Source organism: Camelus dromedarius, chromosome 2, assembly GCF_036321535.1.
Source record: "Camelus dromedarius isolate mCamDro1 chromosome 2, mCamDro1.pat, whole genome shotgun sequence".
NCBI classification, from domain to species: Eukaryota; Metazoa; Chordata; class Mammalia; order Artiodactyla; family Camelidae; genus Camelus; species Camelus dromedarius.
In genome coordinates, this window is record NC_087437.1 from 45,854,865 (window position 1) to 45,865,335 (window position 10,471).

Below are 10,471 nucleotides of genomic sequence, written 5' to 3' on the forward strand. Positions count from 1 at the left end.
ATGCTCTTCCTGGGTTATAATCCACAAATTTGGCTCAAACAAAATTTTCCATTTCTTTCTTAGATCTACTGATTAATTTTTTGCTGACACTATTATGGTTCATAAATTTTGTTTTACACAGGGGCAGAGTTTAGAAATTTTGAACATATTTACATGTAGACTAGGGTTAAATCAATACGTAAATAAATTATAGACAATGAGGGTCAGGTTACAAGAGAGAAGCAACATGTAGGCAAGGGGGAAAGGCTAGAATAAACCCAAGTAGTGCTAGAATAGAGTCAGAAATATCAGCATAAACTCATGTTTACTTTAATATATAAAAATATGTATCTCAATTTATTTCTCTATCTTTAATACATATAAAAATATATTAAGTATATATTTATGTATAAATATATAGAGAAATAAATGAAGGTATGTAAGTGTACATGGTTTAATCAGCTCTACCCACTGAAGGGGCCTTGAAGCAGTGACACAGTGGCAATGAACACGCCTACAGCCTAGATCTTGGTTTCTCAATGACCAAATAAGGACTAATGCGAGCATCAAAATATATAATAATGACAGTATTGCATTCTATCCTGAAGAATAAAATAAATATCTGTAAGTCAATACCAGTTGAGCAGTTAAGGATTAACCTTATCTAAAGAGATTTGGTCTTTGCCTCCAGTTCCTGATAGGTAACCTATAGGTCCTGCCTGATAAGAGTGCCTTTGTTTACTTGGAGGCACTGAACCACCCCAGATTATCTGTGCTAACAATGTGATTTATAATGGTAGGGGCAGGGGAGGGCCTTGGGCCAGACAGTATCAGCGAAGCCTTCAAAGGGGCTGGAAACTAAGGTCAACCATATGGGTGGTCAGCTGCATATTTGTGACCCAGCACCAATAAAACCTGGACACCAAGGTTGGACAAGCTTCCCTAGTTAGCAACAGTTCATGCGTGTTGCCACACATCTCTGCTGGGAGAAGATTCTGTACTTGGTGGCCCCTGGCCCCTGTCCTACGCACCTCTTCTCTTGGCTGATTTTAATTTGCTGTGATAAACCCTAACTGTGAGTATAATGACTTTGCTGAGTTCTGCAAGTCCTTCTAGTGAATTGCTGAACTTACAGTAGTATGGGGGACCCACATGTCTGCAAGTGGTATCAGAAGTAAGGGTGGACTTAGGGGTTATCAAACTGCACTGACAGAAATAAATGATTAAATAAACAAACGTGAGAAAAGGGACAAACTGTCCTTATAGAATTCCATGTAATAAATGTAGAAAGGATTAAAAAAAAAATCACCATTAAAACACTACAGTAAAACTGATGCGAGCAAGACCCACTGACGAATGTAAAAATTAGAGGGTAAAACTTGGAGAAACAGGGTATTTGCATGTCACAAAGCATCCTCCCAAATATGTGTTAACTACAACAGTGGTTTCAGCACGTGTCCACAGATTATTAGATACTCTTTCTTCAGAGAAGAGGAGCTTAATTTCTCTCCCCTTGAGTGTGGACTGGAATTAGTGACCCACTTCCGACCAACAGAGTACATAAGAAGAAAGCTAGTAACTTTACGGGGGAGAAACCTAACAGACACTGTCTTTGCCAAATGATCATAGTTAACAATACCAATCATAAATCATAAGTCATGCTGGTGTAGTGTTCCCTGATAACAATGTGATTAGAAAGAGACAAACTTTGTTATACTTCTCCCTGAAATCTGTAATTCCAGTCTAATCATGAGAAAACATCAGACAAACCCAGCTTGAGAAGCATTCTATAAAATACTTAACCAGATTGCTTCAAAAATGACAAGGACAGAGAAACAGAAAGTGTTACAGACTGGAGGACAAGGAGACATGCTGATTGAGTGCAAATGGTGTCCTGGATTGGATCCTCCAACACAGAAACTTGGGAAATCTGAATAAATTCTAGTTTTATTCAAGGTATCGTGCCAGTGTTCATGTCTTAGTTTTGAAAAGTCTACTAAAGCACTACTCCAGAGGGAGCTGCATAAAGGACGTATGGAACTTACTGTACTAACTTTGCAAATTCTTCTGTAAATATAAAATTATTCAAAAGACTTTAAGACTGACCACACCAAGTTGGTGAGAATATGGAGCAATTAGAACTCTCATGCGTTGCTGGTTGAAATGTAAAACAGTAAATAATACAACCACTTTAGAGAACAGTTTGGCAGCTTCTTAGGAAAATAAACATACACATGACAATATTTCCCAGCCATTCCATTCCTAACTATTTACCCAAGAGAAATGAAAACATATGTCTTATGCATAAATAATTCTTGTACATGAATCTTCATAGCAACATTATGAGGAATGGCAAAGAAATGAAAAAAATCTAAATGCTTATCAAGAGGTTATTGGTTAAATAATTAATGGTATATCCATAAAACAGAATGCTTCTTAGCAACAAAAAGGAATAAACTATTTCTTCACAAAATATGGATGAATGATTATGCTGAAAGAATCTGGACTCTCCCCACAATCAACCAAAAAGAATATATTCCAAAAAATGGAATAATGATTCCATTTTAATACAATTCTAGAAAATAAAAACCAATATAGCAATGGAAAGAAAATCAGAGGTTGCCTGAGAATGGTAGGGGAAGGACAGGGGTGGCTAAGAGACAGGGATTCCCCAGGGGCAAAGGAAACTTTGAAGGGGACAGAAAGGTTCATTTTGTAAGTGTGATTATCTCACAGTACATACACAGGTCAAAATACCCAACTTTGTACAATTTACAAATGTACTTTATGTCAATGAGAGCTCAATATAGCGTTTTTTTTTAAATAACATGGAAAGATGTTTTAATATACTAAGTGAAATAAAATCAAGCCACACAAAAACAAATACAGCATAATCCCCTTTATGTTAGAAGAAAACATTGGTTTATGTTTATAAATGCATAGTGTCCAGAATATTATGTATTAACAGAGGCTCCTACGAGAGAGAATGCCCTGGCGGGGAATAGCGGGGGGTGGAGAGTGAGTATCCTACAGTAACAAACAGCTACAAGATCTCAGCGACTTAATACAGCAATTTTCTCTTTCTTTTATGCTATGTGTCCCATGTAGGTTAGAAGGACTTATTCTTCATTCAAATGGCTTAAAGACCTGTATTTAGCAGTACCTAAGCATCCTGCTCAAAGCTAGATAAAATTTGCACCTGTGATTTTCTCTTTATTTACACAACCACCCCAATATTTTTCTTACTTGAAAAATTTCTAAAATGAGCCATGTATTATCACCATAAGGAAAAAGAAATCACATAGAACAAGAGGTCTATGCCTGAAAGATGAAGGTGACCAAACACACAAAAGTAGAGTATTATTCTGACCTTGATTAATGTTTCAAAATTGAAGTCTAAGTGAGGTAATTGAAACAGAGGACAAAAGAAAGTGAAATGCTACTCCTTTAGAACCTTGGTTCTTAATATCTGATGTTTTTCTATAAATAATAGATTATAAAATGGATGTTTGGCACAGAGTTGCTTTTAAAAGTGCATTTTCCAATTCTAGATAATGCAAAAAAAATTTAACGGAGATTAAGGGCAAGACAGGAAAAAATGAGGATAAAGTCACACAAGGGAACTGATTATACAGACACACGCTTGCCATCACTATCATCCAACTAGGTTACATGCAAAAAGCAATTACATATTTTAAGATGTCCTATCATAGCAAAATGTAGTTATGTTTGTTCAATAAACTACTTCCACATTCATGTCCAAAACAGTAGTGCTTTGTAAATCGAATTACAACCAATTATTTTCAACATATTATCCAGTCAAAGAAATGTTTTCTCTGGCATGTTTATGAAGTAAAAACAGTAACAATAATAATTGCACTATATATTAAAGCCTAGTTTATGTCAGCCACGGTGCTAAACAAGTTGTATTACTGCCAGTCCTTAAACCTTGAAAGCAAGGTATTTTACACAGGTACTTCTTACACATAAGAAGGTGATGTGCAGATACAAAGTAACTTGTTCCGGCTCCCATCCATATGGAAAAGGTGGTGCTTTTTTCACTGCAGTACATCACCTTCTCCTTTTCAGAATTTACTCTCCAGGAGTGCATTCCCATGCTTGTCAACACCTCAAATTAATCAAACAGCTACTGTTTTCTCCAGGCACTGTCTTCAGTTCTGGGCAAGCAGAGAAAAATACAACAGATACAGGTTTGGCCCTTCGGGAACTCCATTGAGTAAGGAAGCAGAGGAAGCCATGCACAGGGCACTGGGGGTGTGGAAGGAACTCCACTGAGTAAGGATGCAGAGGAAGCCATGCACAGGCGCTGGGGGCGTGGAAGGAGCACCCGACCCAGGGCAAGGAAGCAGGCAACCAGTAGGTGGGTGGCCTGTCTTCTGAGAAGCACTTGGATTGACTGAACCTGACCAGATAATCAGGCAAATGACGGGAGAGGACACCTTACGGGAGGCACACGTATCTCAGTATGGGTAGGTAAGAATGTGACTGAGAGCAGGAGACAAAGCTTCCTCAGCCACCTATATTCACCTTCCTAATTCGACCCCGCTCCCCACCCCCACTGCACACACTCAGCCTGCATCCAACAGCCCTTCCCAGGCACTGCCACATGTTCTCATGGACAACTCTTGAGCAGCCACGACCTTCTAGACCCGTCTGCAGGCGGCACAGCCTCTACTGCCCAGGAAGCCTAAACCCCAGGCATCCTTACACCAGTGATCCCTGCCTTTGAGCTAGGTCATGCTTCCAGACACTTGAAAACCTTCCCAGACTCCAGAAACCTGAACTTTCTCACAAGTGTTACCCACACTGTCCCAGGTATATCCTGACTGAGGGCCCCGTGTCCTTGAATTACTTGGAGTGCCAACACCCTAGGGCAAGGTGTGGACCATTAAATACTCCTTGACCCTGCTCATCTCAGTCACCACCCAGGACATCCACGTTCCCCAGGCCTGTTGAGCACTTGTGGAGAAAAGTTGCATAATGCTGTAGATGGTGCCTTTGGACAGTCATGATTACTAACTTCATCTGGGCCTGCAGCAAGTCTCAACAAAGTATCATGAAAAGGAAAACCATACTCAAAATTTAATTCTTTTTTTTTTTTTTAAGTAGAGAAAAATGTGTGTGGCTACTGTGTTTCCTAAGGTTTGCCGTGTTTCAGCTAGGGCTTATGCCGAGAAGTTACTGAACTTCAAGGAGAAGGAATCATTAGGAATCCAGTATGAAAAAACTGCTTAGAAGGAGACAAAGGCCACGCTGGCCTCGCACTTCGGCACAGCAGCAGTGCCTGCCAGGACAGTGCGCACCACAGCCGAGGTTTTCATGTGCAGTGAAACTTCCAGAAGCCTGCCACAAAGCATGGCTTGAGGATCCTCGCTCTGCACATGCTCTGATTTCATGGGTTCCGGGCAGAATATCATTTGTACTCACATTGGGAGTTCTCGACTTCCACTTTCATGCCCATCAACTGAGACACGAGAAAATGTGCCGCAGGAATAATGTACTCTACCAAGTACTCACTTTTGGGTAAGACAGCACAGCAAGACTTGAAAATGCAGGGATTCAAGGAAGACAGAACCCACTAAGCCTAGACAAAGATGAAACCCACCCAACAAAAAACTGGATCCTGATAAAAAAACTCAGGAAGAAGCCATGGTCTCAAACTGCACTGATTGCAAATATAAAACTGATTATCAACGGATGTGTACACAGAAGACAATATAAATTATAGACATCTCAACACAGAGGGATGGGAACTTCTGTTCCTCACATCATCCTAGCATCCTCCAGCAGCATCGCCCCCAGGGAGAACATAATGGTTAGACTTTCTCATGTCTTGCAAGCTGGGAATGGTGCTAAAAACCATATACATCATCTTGTTTAATCCTTACAACCTAAGGCAGGTAAGTGTCACTCTCCAGTTTACAGATAAGGACATAGGCAGAGAGAGAATCTTGCCCAGGGTCACCCAGTTAATTTCAAAGGTTAATCAGAGCCTGAGGTATTGTGACATTAGTAAGGCGGGCAGGATTACTGCTCAGTGAGAGCCCTTTAATAATTTTTTACTACTAATATTTTACTACTTCATGTCTTAACAGTAAGCTGTGTTAAGAGTCCATTTGGGGGACCTCTACCCCTCCCATGACCAGCACCTGTGTTACAGCGTCCCAAGGTATGCTGCTAGTCTCAAGGACTTCAGGATAGGCACGGGCAGGGGAGAAGTAGCAGCAGATCCTCTAGTTTGACCCTGGGCCCTAAAGTAATTCTCAAACTTCCACATGCATACACCTCACCTGGGGGATCTTGTTAAACTGCAGCTTCTGATTCATTAGGCCCTGAGATGAGACTTGGGATGATTTTTAAGACTTTTCCAGGTAAGGTGGAAGGGCTACACTCTGAGTAGCAAAGCCCTAAACCACAAACTCCAAAGCAGCCTCTCCCTAGAGAGCTGGACTGGGTGATAGCTCCTGCAGCTATTAATACAGGGGTACTTTGATTCACATACTGTCCATTGCATTTAAGTGCCTTTGGAAACCAGGGAGGGGTGAGTTTTGAGGAGAGACACACAGACTGGTACACATTTCCAACAGTTCCTGCTTGTAAAAGCAGCAAAGGCAAGTATATGCCCATCACTCTTAATGAGAGAATCCTAACTAGCCTCTCGAAGCAGGGAGGGGTGAAGTTCCTAATTCCTCTGCCTTTCATGGTAATGAATGAATGAACGCTGTTTAAAGTAGTAAATGGAGGTGTAAATACATACTATTTAAATTTTTAATAGCAACTACAGGAAGACTGACATAAAACCACTGCCGGTGCAATGTGGATCACAGGGAAGTACCGGGTGTCCTGGGACACAGCCAGACGAGCTCACCGAGTCCTAGGGCAACATCCCACACTGTTAGATGCCCTTTGCCACTTTTATAAACACAGAACCTCAGGTTAAGCTGAACCTTTTGAAACTGCCAGTATTGAGCAGTGTTTGATCTAGAAAAACAGCTAATTCCCTGCTACAGTGTTTAGGGAACTGTCTTCCATTACACTATTTTACAAGAGCAGAGGCTGTTTTTTTGTTGTTTTTCACTATTGTACACCCAGTGGTAAAGGCACGTCCTGGGACATACTAGATTTTCAACAAATGAGTATTTGCAGATGTAGCAAAAGAGGACCTAAGACTCGAGCAGGTCAAATGTATAGAAATTGAATTTTTTAAAAGTCTTAGAAAAAAAATGAATGTCTGCTATTCTAGCATGTGGACTAGGAATAGTCCAGCAATATTAGCTTATGTCACTAAATACTCTGGTAGTTCCATTAAGTTTATAATTGTATTTAACCTATATACCACACTCTGTGGCAGAAATATTCTTCCATGTTTAACAATATCTTACTCATACTCAATGACTAGTAACACAGACTTAAAATATTAGTTGTTTTTTTTTTCGCTAACTCCCGTCAGGTGACTGTCATTTACCAGTCTAAATTATCCTCTTCTCTTATGCACATTTCTCGTACGCACATTGGGTAAGTAGTCTTTTTCCCAAGAAATCTCCCTTCCACAAATTCCTAAGTGAGTCCATTAACTGAAATAACAGATTCAGTTAATGCCAGAAAATGGGTGGGTGGCAAGTTTTACAAATTCTTTGAAAATGCCTATTAGCCAGGGGTGTGTATCTGAACCTACTGTTGAATTTGTCCTACTGATTTACAAATACTTGTTTATTACACCACTGTTCATAATAGGAAACAGTGAAAAATACACATTATAGAGGACTGATTATAAATTGTGATGCATAATACAATGCAACCATTAAAAATCAAAATAACAGTAGCATATACTATGCTTTATACAAGCAGGCACGATTCTCTGAGGGCTTTATATGTGTTAACAATTCTAGTCCTCATGACCAATCTGTGAGGTAGGTACTATTGCTAGCCCCATTTTACGCGTGGGAAAGCCTGCACAGTAACTCCTCAGGTTCAACAGCTTGAACAATGGAATAGGGATTCAACCCAGTCAGGCGGAATTCACATGCTCTTCATCTCCACGATAAATTCCACATCCACAGCACAGGTACCTATACTGATGGGACAAAAGTTTCTGACTACTTCAGGGAAAAAGCTAGTTTCTCAATGAATATTATAATCCTATTTGTCCCCCTTCTCCCCTAGTATATATTAAAAGTGTTTGAAAAGACACATACCAAAGTGTTAACAGTGTAACCACAGAGGAGTTGGCTGGGTGTTTGAAAATGGGAATTTTTTCAGTATCTTTACAAGCATGTACTTACTGATAAAAACACAGTAAGCCAATGATACAGTTTCTTCCTTCTCCACCTTTCTTCACCTTTGTCTACGGCACACATACAAGATATTTAAAAAAAAAAAAGCACACATACCTAGTGCTATCATATTAGCCAGGAGATTAAGGTAGGACCAGGCATTTTACTTTAAAAAGGGTACTAACGAACTCTAGGCAAAGAAACATTGTTTAAAAAATAAAATTTACTTACCTCTAATTTAGTCTTGATTTAGCAAACAGACTTCATTTATTTCAACACATTTGTCCAACTTCAAACTTAAGTTTATTTCCACATGCTAAAATATTTCAACCACTTCATGGGAAATATTTTAAAATATACTACATAGCTAATTTTTTATGTCATATTAAACTCATTTTGACTTATTTGATGATTCTTGGCCTTCATCATGATATCCGTGCAGAACTGCAACTCTGCTAGGAGTTTCAGCTATTCCTTGTCCTGAGGTATTCTGCTCCTCAGGTACCCAAGATGGAAAATCAGCTTAGTAGTGTTAAGTAAATTAAGCCACTAAAAGCTTATGTGGAAAAGGACCTGAAAATGTGTAGACGTCTCAAAATCCCCTAATTTAAATGTGTCAGACCCTAGAAGCGGATGTTTTCAAACATCTGAAATGTTTCAAACATCTCAGACTGAATTCAGTGTGACTGCATTTTCAATGGAAGAGCTGACTCCTTGAGGTATCCATTCAGTGCCTGACTCCAGCAGCTCTCTGACCTATGATTTTGCTATTTCTGGTAGTGCAGGAGCTCTTAAAGCAGCCCGCTCTGACACTGGACTGTATAACAAACTAAGATTTTAAAAATTTTTTAACAGAATTGTAGTATCTTTTTCTGTGATTTCTTAGATTACACCCCAGTGGTCCTAGTTCTTAAAATGTGAATTGTTTGCACAATTGATCATACAAACCCAATGACCAAGAAACATTAATGTCTTCTGAACTTTACTAAACACTTTGTGTTTAATATATTTTAAATTATAAAGAAATTACAAGGAACTCCTAAAAAATTTAATACAAAAATATTACAAGTTAGGACAAGTAAGCATTGAGATATGACATTTGAAGAGAAGAAACATGCAGAAAAAGTAGCATAGGGTTAACATTTCATTGTTGACAAGAGAGCTTTGGTACAGCAGAGAAAGGCACCAGAAAACTACTGTCCATAGTGTCTTTTCCTCCGCTGCATGTTGCAAATGTATATACTAGGGAGACAGTAAACTTTAATTTGATCTGCTATGTATTATAATAGGTAAGAAATCTGATCTACTGTAAGTATAAGAACTATGAAACTTCAAAAAACCCTTCTATAACTACTCAGATTGATTTATTTTACCTCAAGCTTATACAGATTATAATCCTTAGTTGTCCAGAACTTTTGGGGAAAGTGTAAAATGCAAAACAGCATTAACAATCTATGCCATGCAATAAATGTTAACCCTCTGAAAATGAAAGGCTGTCAGAAAGTTCCAGCAACTCCAGTAGCTTATCATTTAATAAAACATGACAAGGCTATGCCTGTAAGTAGTTTCTGCTTAAGGAAATGGAAGGGAAATGTAGAAGACCTGGAAAACACAAGTTTTCAAAAAACAAAGGAAAACAAAAAACACACTCAATGATTCTTTAAAAAAGTCTTCAAGTAACACTAAAGGAGTTGGTTTTAATTAAACCTGGAAGGTGCCTAGTATCTTTCTTCTCAGATTATAAAGTTTGTTAGCAACCAAAGCCACTAGCTAAGGAAGAAAATTATTAAACTACAATAGGTTTACATGAAGGAAAAATGTCATTAAGGAAGTTGAGCATCCTGTCCTAAAAATCTTCAACACATACATACTGTTTTGTGCTCAAACGCACACTAAGCAAATGAACCTGTTAGTTTGATTATGTGAAACAATGTCTTTTAAGTACAATATTGATTTTTCAAAATAATTTAAAAGTAATTGCTATTCCTTAGCTGATTAAATGCTCTATTATTCTTTAATAAAAATAGTAAATAATCCCTTCATTTAAAAAGTCATCTCCTACGAGAAGTAATAAAATAGCAAAATTTTATCTATGGGCTTACTTTAAGTGTCTATCTTGTAAAACAATATATTTATGAAATACAGTCGTTTAGGTTCTGATGGTAAGCTGCTATCATTTGTAACACCAATGTGGGATA